The sequence below is a fragment of the Rhinolophus sinicus genome, chromosome 5 (assembly GCF_057876585.1).
Source record: "Rhinolophus sinicus isolate RSI-liver-muscle chromosome 5, RSI-T2T, whole genome shotgun sequence".
Taxonomy (NCBI): Eukaryota; Metazoa; Chordata; class Mammalia; order Chiroptera; family Rhinolophidae; genus Rhinolophus; species Rhinolophus sinicus.
Genome location: NC_142505.1, coordinates 87051556 through 87066837, shown reverse-complemented (window position 1 = coordinate 87066837; position 15282 = coordinate 87051556). Strand labels below are relative to the sequence as shown.

Below are 15282 nucleotides of genomic sequence, written 5' to 3'. Positions count from 1 at the left end.
AGCATAATTAGTTTAAATACCTGGTTAACAGTTCGTCATCTCTGATGGCCTATCATCTTCCACTTGGGAATGTTGCCTGTCCATTCCAGCTAAACCGTAAGTTTCTAGAGAGTTCATTTCATCCCATATAGCAGCTACCTACACCATTGTGGGGCACATGGACACTTAATAAATGCTACTTGTTTGCTTAAAGAAGGGCAGGATAGCTTATTGAACTCTGCAGACAGACTCACTTTTCTATTTACTAGCTATGCAACCCAGTGAAAATTACATGAATTCCATATACTTCATCTGCAAAATAGGGATAAAATAGTACCTTACAGAGTTGTCGGGAATATTAAGAAGGCACATATAAAGCATTTGGCATTCTTCCTGCCCCATAATAAGGACTCCATAAATATTAGGTTGGTGCAGGAGTAATTGCAGTGTTTGCAATTATTTTTAACCTTGTAAACCGCAATTATTTTTGCACCAACCTAATAGTAACTGTTAATGTTATTGTTATTCCAAAATAGCTGAATTCATTGGATGTTTGCTGTGTTACATGCTGTGCTAAATGCTTTGTATGCAATTACATCATTTAATGTTTACATATAGAAAAGGTTTGTCAGCTTCAAAAAACGTACGTTGCCTGTGGAATCTAAACAACAGAATAAATGAGCAAACTAAACAAAAATAGTCTCAGAGATAACAGAGAAAAAACGGATGGTTGCTAGATGGGAGGGGGATGGGGATGAGGGAGAAGGTGAGGGGGTCTAGAAAGTACAAATTGATAGCCACAATATTGCCACGGGGATACGAAAGACATTTTGGGGAATATAATCAATAATGTAATGATTTTGTAGGGTGTGCAATGGACACTTGTCTTATTAGGGAGACCACTTCATGGATGGGGTAGATGCCTGACCACTGCACTGTACACCTGAAGCTGAAGCTGAATGATATTAAATGTCAGCTATAATTTAATATATATAGTCAGGATGTCGAGTACAGCATAGGGAATAGAGTCAATGGAATTGTAACAGCTATATACGATGTTTGAGGGGTAGTAGATTGGGGGTTTATCACTTTGTGAGGGGTGTAAATGTCTATTACATTGTTTTGTACAACTGAAACTAAAAAAAAAAAAAAAAAAAAAAAAAAGAAAAAGAAACATACCTTTCTCCTTTTACCCAAAAGTTATTTAAGAACGCTGGCTGCTCTCATTGTGTGGAGTCATGCTGCAGGCCAGCGAGGCACAAGTGTGGTATTGTAACACACTATTCGTAAGTCGTGATCATTGGTAGACACATCACAATAATGAAATACTAATAACAGCTAACGCTCTGGAGTTGACAAATGTTTTGCTTTTTTATACAAATTAAAGTGGATTCAACATAATTATTATGCCATCGGTTCCTCTCCATTCTGTGCTTGCGCTTGCTCACAAGTGAAAGTCCGGAGACACGGGTTTGCCACTGTACGTTGCTGTACAAACCAGGGAGAGAGCCAGTGGTCCAAGCCCTCTGTGGACTGTTAAGTCTTCTAGGACCTGGAGACACCTGTAAGGCAGACAAAGTCGAAGCTGTTTTATTCAGTGTGATCTGGACCGTGATGAACCAGGAGTTCTTCAGTGTGCCAGTCTGTGTACTTGACAGAGCAGTTAAAGCAGGTGGGGTGGCAAAAGCCTTGCCCTGGCATTCTTAACAGTCAATTCGGTGCTACATTATAAGCCACAGGATTTGGGGTCAGACTATAAAAAGTGTGCTTTGAGATAGCTAAAGGAATCCTGCAGAGCACAGAGGATTTTTAGGGCAGTGACATGACTCTGTTTGACCCTACGATGCCGGATACATGTATTTATACATTTGTCTAGACATAGAACGTACAACGTCAAGAGTGAACCCTAATGTAAACTATGCACTTTGGGTGGTGATGAACTATGCATGTAGGTTGATCCATTGTGACAAGTGCACCACTCTGGTGGAGGAGTGTTGATAATGGGGAATAAGGATAACGTGTGGGGACAGGGAGTAAACAAAAAATCTGCACCTTCTGCTCAGTTTTTCTGTGAACCTAACACTGCTCTAAGACATAAAATCTATTAAAAAAAAAAAAAAAAAGAAAGCTAAACAAGCATGTATTGCAATCTGCTACATGCCAGACTGTAGGATAGATTTCGAGGACACCAAAATAATTAATTTATGCATGTCCTCAGTGATAAAAATGAGTGCATATCCTTAGTGAACTGAAGTCTAGGAAGAGAGAGAAGCAAAAACACAACCTGCAGAAACGTTCATGAAGGTTGTATGAAGAGACGTACAGAGGATGTTGGAAGTAGGAAGGCGGGGGATGCATTTAGTTGGACCTGAAAAGTAGAATGAAAGGAGGCTTCCTAGAGAAGGTGATGCCTGAGCAGGGCCTTGTAGAAGGAGTAGGAGTTTTCCAAGCCCACAGGGGAGGTGGAGGACAACTCTGTGATAGAATAGAATAAGTGTAATTCTGCTGTTCATTAGCTAACTCTAAATATGTCACTAAGGTGCCTTTAAACTCAGTTTTAGTTTTCTACAGTGGATAATTCTGTGTGTGTGTGTGTGTGTGTGTGTGTGTGTTATGAGGTTGGCTTAATTAATGTTTGTAAAGCTTTCGGTAATCTTTGGGTGAAAGGTGAGGAAGGAGAAGTATATTACTTATCATCATAGCTTTATCAGCATCTGATCACATAAGGAAAATTCCCTGAAAGGTCATTTCTAAGAAGCAGTATTAGTCTGGTGGCTCTTAAGCCTTATGTAACTTCCTGGAACAATGTAGTAGCAAGGGAAAAGAAAATGACATCAACATGGAGATAATAATGAGTTTAAATCATAAGCCTTATTGCCTTACTGCAGCTGCTGAGGATGAGACAAGCTGGAAGCTTCTAAACTTAACTCTGCGATTGCCTGGAAGCTTCTAATTAAAAGTTTTCAAATAAAATCAATAAGTTCCGACAGATAAAAGAGCAGATGGCTTAAGGAAGAAAAGTGGAAGAATGCATTAGGAAAGCATTGGGCTTCAATTCTATTGGGAAAAAAAAAGAAAACCATTACACGGGGGAGGAGGAAAAAGCAGGGATGGGAAGTGGACAAATTCAGGAGACTGGAGAGGCAGGATGAGGCCCTGTTCCATCACAAATTTTGCTGTGAAATTTTAGTTTGCGGCACCACTAAACCTGTCTGCTGCTCAGAATCCATACCTGTGAAACAGGAGTGATAGTCTCTGCTTCCACAAAGGTGTGTTCATCCATTCCCCAGAGTGTCCTTTTGTTGTTGTTCTTTCCTTCATTCACCGTGTGTTTTGAGCACCTGTTGGGTACTGGTACTTTGTTGGATGCTAGGGAGTCAGGGAGAGCAAAAATCACACAAGATATTTTGCCTCTCATGGAGTCAACTTACTGCCAAACTCCTTGGCTAGCTAATTGGCTAATTAAAATACAGCAAATGAAAATACATTTTAAGATGCTATGTAAACATTTGATGTCATTTGATGATGATAGTGCTGTACTTGCATTTTATTAATTTGATAACATCTTGGACATATATTATAGTCAATTCTCATGACAAATCTTTGAGGTAGATGTTGGTAACTTTTAGCCAAGATGAAACTGAAATTCAAAGGATAAGCGTTCTTGCCGAGAATCACAAAGCTGGTTTGTGGCAGAGTCAGGACTTGAACTCACTTCTTCCAAGACTACTGTGCATTTCTTTTGCTGCTGCAGTTGGAAGCGTTGGGGCTGCAGGTTGAACCTTTTGGACAATTATGTGGAATTTCAGTCTTCTGACCATTGTAAAGTTCTAATTCAAAGGGAACGCTCATCTGAGCAATTCCGGAGAATGCTGATGTCACTGATGTCCATGCTGAGAGCTGGCGGGTGGGGGGGGGGGGGGGCCTCCCAGGCAGAAATATTGCATCAGCACAACTCGAATGTGGGCAAAACAAACTGAGGAGCAGTGACATTATACCAGCTCTTTGTTCGGACAGGTGTGTTCAGCTCTCACTGTGAGTTGTGTCCTTCCTTAGTCGTTTTCATTTGGACATTGGTGTGCTGTGTTGACTCAGCTTCAGTTCAGCAAGTGGAAAGGTTTTGTTTTACCTTGATACCTTATGGAAAATGGAAGTTAGTTAGGCTCTGTAGGTTTCCTTGGTCTTCAGAAGCCAAGGCAAGGTCAGGGCAAAGAATTCCACTCGGGTGCAGATCAAGTCATGGTTATTTCAGAAACTTGGTTACAGTTTAGTTCCACAGGGTAGTCTAAATACCACTGTAATTTGGGATACAAGGGATACTCCAGCATTCCGTTCCCCTATATGCATACCTATATGCAGATTTCAGAGATCCACACATTAAATTTGGGACACTCCAGGGAAGACCCATATGGACTCTTTACTAAATATACAACATTAATGAAGCCATCTATATTTTCTAGACACCCCTGCATGTCCAAAAGCCAAGCCCTCCTCGAGGTCACCTCAAACAGTGCTCCTTTCTCTCGTTCTCCACATCTTTCCTATAAACCTCAGTGGCCCTTTGTACTTTCCTGCTGGCATGTATCTCTTCTGTTATTATGTTCCTACACTAGTCACTCCATTCCACAATCCTCATCCCACACGACAGCCGGTACAATCTTTAAATATATGTATATGTGTGTGTGATAGATATTTATATATATGATACAACTATGTATATTAAATTTGTACAAAATGTCATAAAGTTATGTAATTTATATAAAACCGTGTTTACTTCTCTGCCTCAAACCCTCTGTAGATTCCTTCACACTCAGAACAGAACCATAGCACGTAACTGTGGCCACAGATTCTGCCTACCTCTCTCCCCCACTGTCCATTAGTTCCTGGAACCCACCAAGCTCTCTCTTCCTCTGTGGCCCTCACTCATCTGTCCTGTTCATGGGAACAGTTCTTCCCCACATGTTTTGCAAGCCTGGCTTTTCTCATCCTGAATTCAGAGAGTACCCTACTCCCTTGCCCTCAGCCCTTTATTCTCTGGCTCAATTCCCTATTTTTAATCTTCTTACCACTTGGTTAGCCATTTAGTTTTGTTATTGTCTGCCTCCTCTGCCAGAATATAAGCTTCCTGAGGAGAGGGTCACATCTGATGTGTCCTCAGGGCTCGGCGCTGTGCCCACCAGAGAGTTGGTCCATAATACATTGAATGAGTAAATGATAGCTGCGTCTCATTACCCGTCCAGCCTACGATGCTGCTCACCGTACATAGTAACTCTTGCTACTGTTATTAAGTGTTGACTATGCACCAGGCACTCTTCTAAGTGCTCTACATGAATCCACCTACTTCATTCTCATGAAAACCCTATGAACGTTTTTTCATATGTCTATTTGCCATGTGTATGTCCTCTTTGGAGAAATGTCTCTTCAGATCCTCTGCCCATTTTTCAATTGGGTTGTTTGTTTTTTTGTTGTTGAGTTGTATGAGTTCCTTGTATATTTTGGATATTAGCCCCTTATCGGAGGTGCTGTTTGCAAAAATCTTCTCCCATTTAGTTGGTTGCCTCTTTATTTTGTCGATGGTTTCTTTTGCTGTGCAGAAGCTTTTAAGTTTGATATAGTCCCATTCATTTATTTTAGCTTTTACTTCCCTTGTCTTTGGAGTCAAATTCATAAAATGTTCTTTGAACCCAAGGTCCATAAGTTTAGTACCTATGTTTTCTTCTATGCAGTTTATTGTTTCAAGTCTTATGGTTAGGTCTTTGATTCATTTTGAATTAATTTTGGTACATGGTGACAGATAGCAGTCCAGTTTCATTATTTTGCACGTGGCTATCCAATTCTCCCAGCACCATTTATTAAAGAGGCTGTCTTTCCTCCATTGTATGTTTTTTGCTTCTTTGTCAAAAGTTATCTGTCCATATTTATGTGGTTTTATTTCTGGGTTCTCAATTCTATTCCATTGGTCTGTGTGTCTGTTTTTCTGCCAATACCATGCTGTTTCAATTATTGTTGCCCTGTAGTACAAGCGAAAGTCAGGGAATGTGATACCTCCAGCATTGTTCTTTTTTCTTAGGATTGCTTTAGCTATTCGGGGTCTTTTGTGGTTCCATACTTTAACAATTGTCACCCCAATAAACCTTAATTTAAAAAAACAAACCCTATGAAGTGTGACTATTAGCCCCATTCTTCAGATGAGAAGTTAAATAATTTTAGGTTTTTAACAGACAAATAATTTTCTCAAGACTATACCACTAGAAAATGACATAGGCAGGATTCAAACGCAGGCATCCAGGCTCTGGAGCCCCTGCAGTCCCTTCTAACCTTCCTGTCTTTCTGGAGCAAACAGTCACATATACGTTTGAGTTCATGGAAGGAAAGTTAGAACACGTGGCAGCATGGGGAAATTAACTGATCTCACACCTGCTACGGTGTTCTCTTTCCCAGTCTGGAGAGGATGAAGCAGGCATCATTATTTCTTTAGTGTGTCCATATGAAAGGAAAACCAGAGCAATCTGCAGATGCTGGCATTGAAAGAATCATTGTCCCCCTCGTCAGAAAGCATAATTAAGAGCCCCTCTGCCCATTAAATGAGGCAATGAATGCTAACACACTTTGTAGAGTATAAAATGCTCTATAAATGTTATTCTTATTCCTGAGCTCCTTGGGATAGTGGCTTATGTTACAGAACTGCTGGTTCAGAATTTTTCCGGAGCACTAAATTTACCCAGTAGTCAAGGAAAGGAAATGCCTCTGGTTTGTTCTCTCCCATCATCCTGAAAACTAAGCAGAAATCCATTCTTCTCCTGTGTTCCCAAAATCCAGGGTCAGAAGTATGCAAATTTAAATACGCAGGCTGCTTTTAAATGATACATGAAAGGGATTTTTGAAATGAATGTGCTATGATTGAATTTCTGGTCAGTCACCCAGAAGGCATTTTGTACTAAGCTCTGGACCCAATTCCACTGAAAATGCATGAAGCTTTGGTGCCCGCAGCCAGTCTAGCTACAGACGGGGATCAGGGTCCTTGCCACACAACTTCCATTAAATGATGCAGAGCCCTAGGCTCAAAGTTGAAAAACAAATTAGCACAAGCCTAAAAGAAACCCAGTACAAAGTTACTTTAAAAATACCTTTTCCTGACAACACAACCTCTTTGATTTTAAACTACTTGATAAGACCAGCGTGCATTAATGTATAACTTGGCTTTTTCAATGGAGGTAACTTTTGTCTCATTCAAAAGACCCTGACTACTCTTTGGAACTAAGACTATTGCTAATTGGTGTTGTACAAATAAAGGTCTCTTTGACCTGCCTTAGCAATAGATAAGAAACATGAGTAAAAATAGTCACTTATTGTATATGCTTCTTGGTGAAGTTATTCTTAAGAATAACTAACAGGAGTTGGCTTTCTAAAATAAGTTGGAGAGCTCCACTAATCACCTTGTTTACTATTAAACAAGTTTGCTAAGCAACCTTTTTTTCCTGAAGATGATCAAATGTAAGCCTTCTGACTTACCATGAAATTTCAAAGTAGTGGAATTTTAAATTATAAATATTTCCTCCCTTTTACCATTTTTAAAAACCATGCCAGTAATGCGTTTAAAAAGTCATGTACAATAAAAATAGAGACAAAACACATGAAGATAATTTCACTGCCCATACTCCCAATTCCATCCCTCAGGGTCACTTTGGTACATCTTCTTCCAGCCCTTTCTCTGTGTATTTATCCTTGTATGTATTAAATGTTTAAGATTTATGTTGATATAAATGTATACTAGTTATCAATTGCTGTCACAAAGCTTAAGGGTTTGAAATAGCAAACTTTCTTTACCTCACACGTTTTCTGAGAGTGAGGAATCTATGAGTGGCTACACAGGAGGGTTCTGGTTTCTGGTCGCTCGTGAACATGTACTCAGGATGTAAGATGACTGCACTCATCTGAAGACTGGATGGGGGCTGGAGATCTGCTTCCCTGATAACTCAGATGGCTATTGGCTGGAGGGTTCAGGCCCTCACTGGCTGTTGGCCCGAGGCTGCCACGTGGGCCTCTCCACCGGCTCCTTGAGTGTTCTTACAACATGGCAGCTGGCTTCCTCTAGAGCAAGTGATAAGAGAGGCAGGGAGAGAAAGAGAGAGGTCAAGGAGGAACCCATAGTGCCATTTTATGACCTGGTCTTAGAAGTGACACATTGTCATTTCTGCCATGTTCTATTTACTAGAAATGAGTCACTAAGTCTGGCCCACATGCATGCAGAGGTTAATCAAGTTCTAGCTGCCGAAGGAAGGCGTATCAAAGAATTTCTGGACGCATATGAAAACCACCTCATAGGGCATATTGCGCGTATGGTTTGCAGTTCACTTTTTTCACTTCATCCGCTTCATTATGGGCAGATTATATTATATGTCCTGGCTTATTCTTTCAACTGCCGCATACTCTTCCACTGTCTATTTAATCATCTCTTCTTGATAGATACAATTTGAGACTGAGCTCAAATTTTCCCTCCTACAGGTAACACAGCATTGGAGGAGCTTGCTTATGCCTTTTTAGGACATGTACCATGATTTCTCCAGTAAAAAATTAATTGAGGGGTTATTACTGAGTCATAGGGTCTGCTCATCTTAATAGTTTCTGTTATAATTGCCCTCCAAAATGGCTGCGCTCATTTCCAACCATTCGTTCCTTACCTGACACTGGGGGACTTGTGATAGATCCTTATGAGGTAAAGTATCTTAGGGGACTTGCAGATTTTTTTGACCCGTTTCAAGCCTGGGTTTGTGAGAGGCCTGAGTATTATCCCTTTGGACACCCCTTTGCTCATGATTGCAGCCTCTCTCCTTAACTCTGCTTGATTTCAGCAAAAATCCAGGAGCTCATCCCTCCCGAGACAGGGAGGCTTAACTATTGTTTACAAAGGACTTGGAGGTTCTCAGGTACAAGGTGCCCCTGGAGAGCCAGGTTGATTAGTGTTCATTCAAAACCACCTCCTCTGTTGCGGTAGCAGCTGAGAAATCCAGCATGTGGATTTCAGTGCAAAGGAGAATGGCGCTTCAGTACTAACAACTCTTCTGGACTTTGGCTGCGCCTTCCTATTGCAAATTACTGATGCATAAAATCACTGAACCCTCTGGGCCTTCCCACCATATAACTTAGCCTTACTCTAAAACCAACGACCAGACTGACTTCCTCCCATTCAAGCTGCCAAGTGTCCTTGGCGGGCAAGAATCATTAACAGCAGCAACCGAGGCAGCTGAACCACACAAAAACATTTGGTCTGATTTATTTCTATTTATTTACTGTGCTCATCGCCAGTGAGAATGGTTGGCCAGATGCAAAATCGTGTGTCATGGAAGCCACCACCGTTCAGTCACCCGACTTACATTTATTGAGCACCTACTATGTGTAAGGGACTGTGCTGTCTGGTGTGTTGGGGGAGGGGGGAAGAGTGTTCACATGATTTTTTTTTTTAATGTCAAGCTCGTTAATTATTTCTTTTATTGACAGTAAAGGCCGCAAGTTTTTTTTTTTATTATTGGGGTGACAATTGTTAGTAAAATTACATAGATTTCAGGTGTACAATTCTGTATTACATCATCTATAAATCCCATTGTGTGTTCACCACCCAGAGTCAGTTCTCCTTCCATCACCATATATTTGATCCCCCTTACCCTCATCTCCCACCCCCCACCCCCCTTACCCTCTGGTCACCACTAAACTATTGCCTGTGTGTTCACATGATTAATACCCTCAAGAACTTGAAATTGCATGATAATTATCAAATATTTAGCACCGCTTGCATATCAGGCAGCCTGCTAAGCTCCTTATAGACACTGACACCTTTAATTCTCCCAGTAGCCCTGTTTAAATAGGTAGCATTGCCATTTTACATCGTAAATGCAGAACTCAAGTCCTGTCATGAACCAGACGCTCATCTTCAGCCAAGTCTTTAACCCAGCTGAGACCTGATACCTGAGTGGGCTGGACTGTCCAGCTTTCGCCAAAACATGCTTGTTCTTACAAGAAGTGCCATGAAAATTGGGATCTACAGTCACAGCATATGCCCTGGTCTGGGATCGCTGAGGCCCACGGTGGTGACGATTATGGATCTCAGCTCAGAGATACTTCCCTAGGCTCCCCAACAAGGTTGGATCCCCAGACCCCATGTGCTCAGTGCTCTCTATACTTTCTCTTCTGAATTCTTGGCACAGTGGAAGGAAGTCTGTGTTTGTGAGACGCTTTGCTGTGCCTCCACCAGGGTGCTGTAAGCTCCGTGAGGGTGTGAGCTGTGCTTTTTCTGCTCACTTCCGATTCCCCAGAGCCTGGCACAGAGCTTGGACTAGATAATCAATATTATTTAGTCCACTAATTGCTTTATGAAAGGCTCTAAAAAGAACCAAAGTAAAGAAACCTGGACACTTGTTTAACTTGTCTCACACTTTCCAAGCCTCGTTCAGCACATCTTTATTGACCATATCTTGTGGTTCTAGATTAGTCACTGAGGATATGGCAATAAACTAAATAGACATGGTCCTATTCTCTAGGGGCTTGCGTGCCACTGGGTGGGGGCGTCCAGAGGATAAATTCGTCAAATAAAATGAATAAGATAATTTCAGACATTTGTAAGTCTTGAGAAATAAAATTAAACCAAGAGCTGCTCACAGGCTAAGGGGTGGTGAGGGCAGCCTTCTCCAAAGAAGGGGCTTTGAACTGAGATCAAAGTCATGACAAGGAGCCAGCCTTGTGAAGTAGCAGGCACTGGATTTTCTCTCTCTTAATAAATGCGTCTCATGCTCAGGGCAAAACCCTCAGAGTCATCCTTGACTCCTTCCTCTTGCATTCCTGTCGCCTGTATCTTCAGAGTGTTTCAAATTGGCCATCTTCTCCCCATCCTCACTGCTCACTCCTAGTCTAGTCCAAGCCACCTCCATCTCTCATCTGGACTATTACAATAATCTCCTGACAAGTTTCTCTGCTTCCATGTCTCCACTCACTGTCTGTTCTCTGTAAGTCAGATCATGTCACTGCGCTGCTCAAATCTTTCAGTGGCTTCTCCTTAACACTGAGGAGGGTGAAATCCCAGTGTGAACCAGGCTTCCACAGTCCCATGTTACCTGGCCGCCTCTCCAACCCTGTTTTCTACCACTCTCAGCTCTAGGCACACTATCCCTGCTCGCTACTCTACAAATAGGCCAAACATGTGCCCATCTCAGGTGCTTTTCACTTGTGGTTCCCTTTTGCTGGAAAGTTCTTTCTCCTATGCTTTTGTGGTTTGCTCCATCATTTCATTCAAGTTATGTTCAAATATTAACCAGAAGCCTTCCTCAACCCCTGTCGACAATGGCAGTCACCATTATTGCCTATGTCTTACCCCTGTCTAACTTTTCTTCATAGAACTCCTCACACCAGACATAACGTTATATGTCTCTCTCTTCTCTGCTATTAGGATGTGAGCTCCATGAGGGGGGGAACTGAGTCAGCTGTGTTTACTGTTGTAATCCCAGTACCTGGAATAGTGGTCCTCAACCAGTATTTCTTGGATGGATGGATGGATGGATGGATGGATGGATGGATGGATGGATGGATGGATGGATGATAAAGTGCAAGAACATGAGTTTTGATGTGTTAGAAAAACAGAAAGAAGGCAGGAGTGGGGAAAGAGAAGAGGAGGCCGGAAAGGCAGGCTGGGGTCAGACCATGCAGGACCTTGTGAATTTAAGAATCTCAGAATTCTTTTAAGAGGATCAAGAAGCGGTTCACCTCTGGAAAGCTTTTACTTTGTAATTCCTCCTAACAAGTGACATGACATTTGCAGAAACAGTGAATTATATGACCGCTTCTATATTACTTTCTGTGGTGCCCAGAAAGAGAGCTTTGCAGTACTCTTGGAGCTTATCAATGTTTGCTTGAGATGCTGTGGATGAAACTGCACATATGGAATCAGCTCCTTTGAGTTACTCTGTAAATTCAGTTCCCTGGGGAGCCATCGCTGACTTCCCAAAGCAGAGTTCAGGGTCCTTCCACGGGCTCCTGCAGCTCCCAGTAATACCAGAGAACGCAGTACTGCTTCATGGGGTCTGTTTTCGCTCCTGCTGGAATGGGAGCTCCTTGAGGCTAGGGACCTTCTGGTTGCCTCCTTTAACTCAGAAACCACAGAGAGGTTGTTGGTCATCTGGATCCAGCCTACCTAAGTGTATATTTCACCTGTTTTGTTTTAGATGCTTTTAGAGCAGCTGCCAACATTTTAGTTTTTTTTTAAAAAATGGATTTCTGGCTTCTGTGTTAAATTTATAAGGCACAGTAATGCTGTTCTGATCATCTCAGCAACTAGAAAAATCGAGTAGCAGTCACGCTGTTCATAGGGGCATGCTTTTCCCAGCAAGCCACAATCCCCACCATTCCTTATTATTTTTAATGCTGAGCTTGAGAATTTCTTGTCATTTAACATCTGACTGAGCTATTGTTTTCTTATAGTAGAGAACTATAATTCTGTATCCAGTCTGCCATCAAAAGAAGGCTGCATATTGTTAAACCTGGTACATGGAGCCCCTTTGGGGCAATTGAATTTGTGACCCTCGTCCCAAAATAAACAGATGTTCTTTGGTGTTTAGAAGCATAGGCCTTGATTACTCAACATAGTAAAGATATAATTCTCCCCAAATTGATACATAGTTTTAACATAATCCCTATCAAAATGCCACCGAGATGTTTTATAGATACAGACAAGATTATTCTAAAATGTACATAGAAAGTCAAATGTATGATAATAGCTAAAATGAGTTTTAAAAAGAATAATAAAGTGAGAGGAATCAATCTATTTAACTTCAAGACATTATATAGCTACAATAATTAAGACCGTGTTGTATTCACCGTGTGATAGACTCATATCCATGGAACAGAATAAAGGATCCAGGAACAGACCCACACAAGTATGCCCAACTGGTTTTTGACAAAGGTGCAAAAGCAGTTTAATGGAGAAAGATAGCCTTTGCCTCAAATGGTGCAATTGCACATCTATAGACAAAACATGAACTTTGGTCTAAGCCTCACAATTTATTCAAAAATTAGCTCTAAATGGAAACAAAGGCTTAAATGTAAATTGTAAGGCTATAAGCTTTTCAGGAAAAAAAAACATAGCAGAAAATCTTCAGGATCTGGGCTTGGCAACATGTTCTTACAGTTGAGTCCAAAACATGATCCATAAAAGGAAAATTAGATACATTGAACCTCATCACAGTTGAAGCCATTCAATCTGCAAAAGACCAGGTTAAGAGGATGAAATGATAAGCTACAGACTGGGAGAAAATACTTGCGAACCACATGTCAGACAAAAACTAGTGTCTAGAACATATAAACCCTCAAAACTCAGTTTAAGAAATAATCCAATTAGAAAATGGGCCAAAAATATAAAGAGATATTTTGCCAAAGACGACATATAAACAAACACATAAGTAAACAAACACATCAGAAGGTGTGTTTATTATTAGCCATTATCATTAGCCATTAGGAAAATTCAAATTAAAACTACAATGACATATCACTACATATCTATCACAATAGCTAAAATAAAAAATAGTGACAATACCAAATGCTGGTGAGGATGTGGAGAAATTTGATCACATGTATGGTTGGCAAGAATGTAAAAATGATACACCCACTCTGGAAAACCATTTGGCAGTTTCTTTAAATACTAAACATGCAACTACCATATGATCCAAGAAGTGCATTTTTTGGCATTTATATTGGCAAAGTAAAAACTTATGCTCATACAAAAACCTGCACACAAACCTATATACAATGTTTATAGCAGCATTATTCATAATTGCCAACACTGGAAATAATGTAGATCCTGCAATGGATGAGTGGTTAAACTGGGGTATAACCATGCCATGAAACGTGACTTAGCAACACAAAGGAATGAACTATTGATACTCCGGGTGCATCTCCAGAAAACTATGTTGAGTGAAAAAAGCCAGTCCTAAAATCTTATGTACTGTATGATATACCTCTCCTTAACCTCTGGCAACCCTTAATTTGTTCTCCATTTCTGTAATTTTGTCATTTCAAGGATGTTACATAAGTGAAGAATACATTAGTGGTTGCCAGTGATTAAGGAGAGGGTGGGGGCTGGAGGGAAGTGGGTAGGAAGTGGGTATGTGGCTATGAAAAGATAACATGAAGAACTCTTTTTTAATTATTATTTTTTTTAATTGGGGAACAGTGTGTTTTCCCAGGGCCCATCAGCTCCAATTCGTTGTCCTTCAATCTAGTTGTGGAGGGTGCAGCTCAGCTCCAAGTTCAGTCGCCGTTTTCAATCTTGGTTGCAGGGGGCACAGCCCATCATCCCATGTGGGAATTGAACTAGCAACCTTGTGGTTGAGAGCTTGCGCTCTAACCAACTGAGCCGTCACTTCTTAAAGGGATGGAAATGGTCTGTATCTTGACTATATCAACGTCAGTATCCTGGTTGTGACATTGCATGATATAGTTTTGCAAGATGTTACCACTGGGGGGATTGGGTGAAGGGTGCATAGGAACTCTCTGTGTTATTTCTTCAAAGTGCATGTGAATATACCGTTATCTCAAAATGAAAAGTTTAATTAAAAAAAACAGGCCTTGGAAATCAGACAGCCTTAGATTTAAGTCCCTGCTCTGCCACTTATTAGCTCAGTGACCCTGGGCAGTTTTGTTAGCCTCCCTGAGCCTCCATTTCCTCATCTGAAAAATGGGCATCACGCGCGTATTATTTTGGAGATTAAATGAGGTCAGGCAGTGACTGTGCTGAAGAGCTAGCCTGAGCCTGGCCCATGGTTAAGGGCCATGGGAGTTGCCTTTGTTGCTGCCATTGTTGCAAGTGGGGCCTCCAGAGGCAGTCAGCCTGGGAACGTCTCAGGGTAAATCAGGATTAGTATAGAGCAGAGGTTCCCAAACTACCTCAGTTCAGGGCACCCTTAGGGTTGTAGTCATGTTTTTCATGTTGCTCCTGGGCCAAAAGAAATACATAACACTTGTGTTTATTAAGTAGTTAGGTCCAAACCATGTAATGAGTATGCACACCCTAATGATTTAGAAATTGTTGGGGGGGAAAAGTACACATAAATTGAAAGAAATCATTTTTAATTTCATTCTGAAGTACAGTTACTTGCAATGAAATATGAGCCCCGGTGGGACTCTGCCCACTCTCATCGTCTGTTCCAGCTTGATTTTGATGCAGAACTTGTTTTTAATCACGTTATCTGCCCAAAAATCGAGCTTTGAAAAGATGCGATGTTACTAAAGAGAATAATCCACATGCTAATGTTGAAATGGTGA

The 15282-nt window shown here is 41.1% G+C and overlaps 1 protein-coding gene across 6 annotated transcripts in view; it reads left to right on the top strand.

Annotated features, from left to right (window-relative positions):
* The window catches only part of PPP2R2B (protein phosphatase 2 regulatory subunit Bbeta), a 394552-nt gene that overhangs the window by 232442 nt on the left and 146828 nt on the right, over positions 1-15282 (top strand). The gene's annotated exons all lie outside the window — the stretch shown is intronic.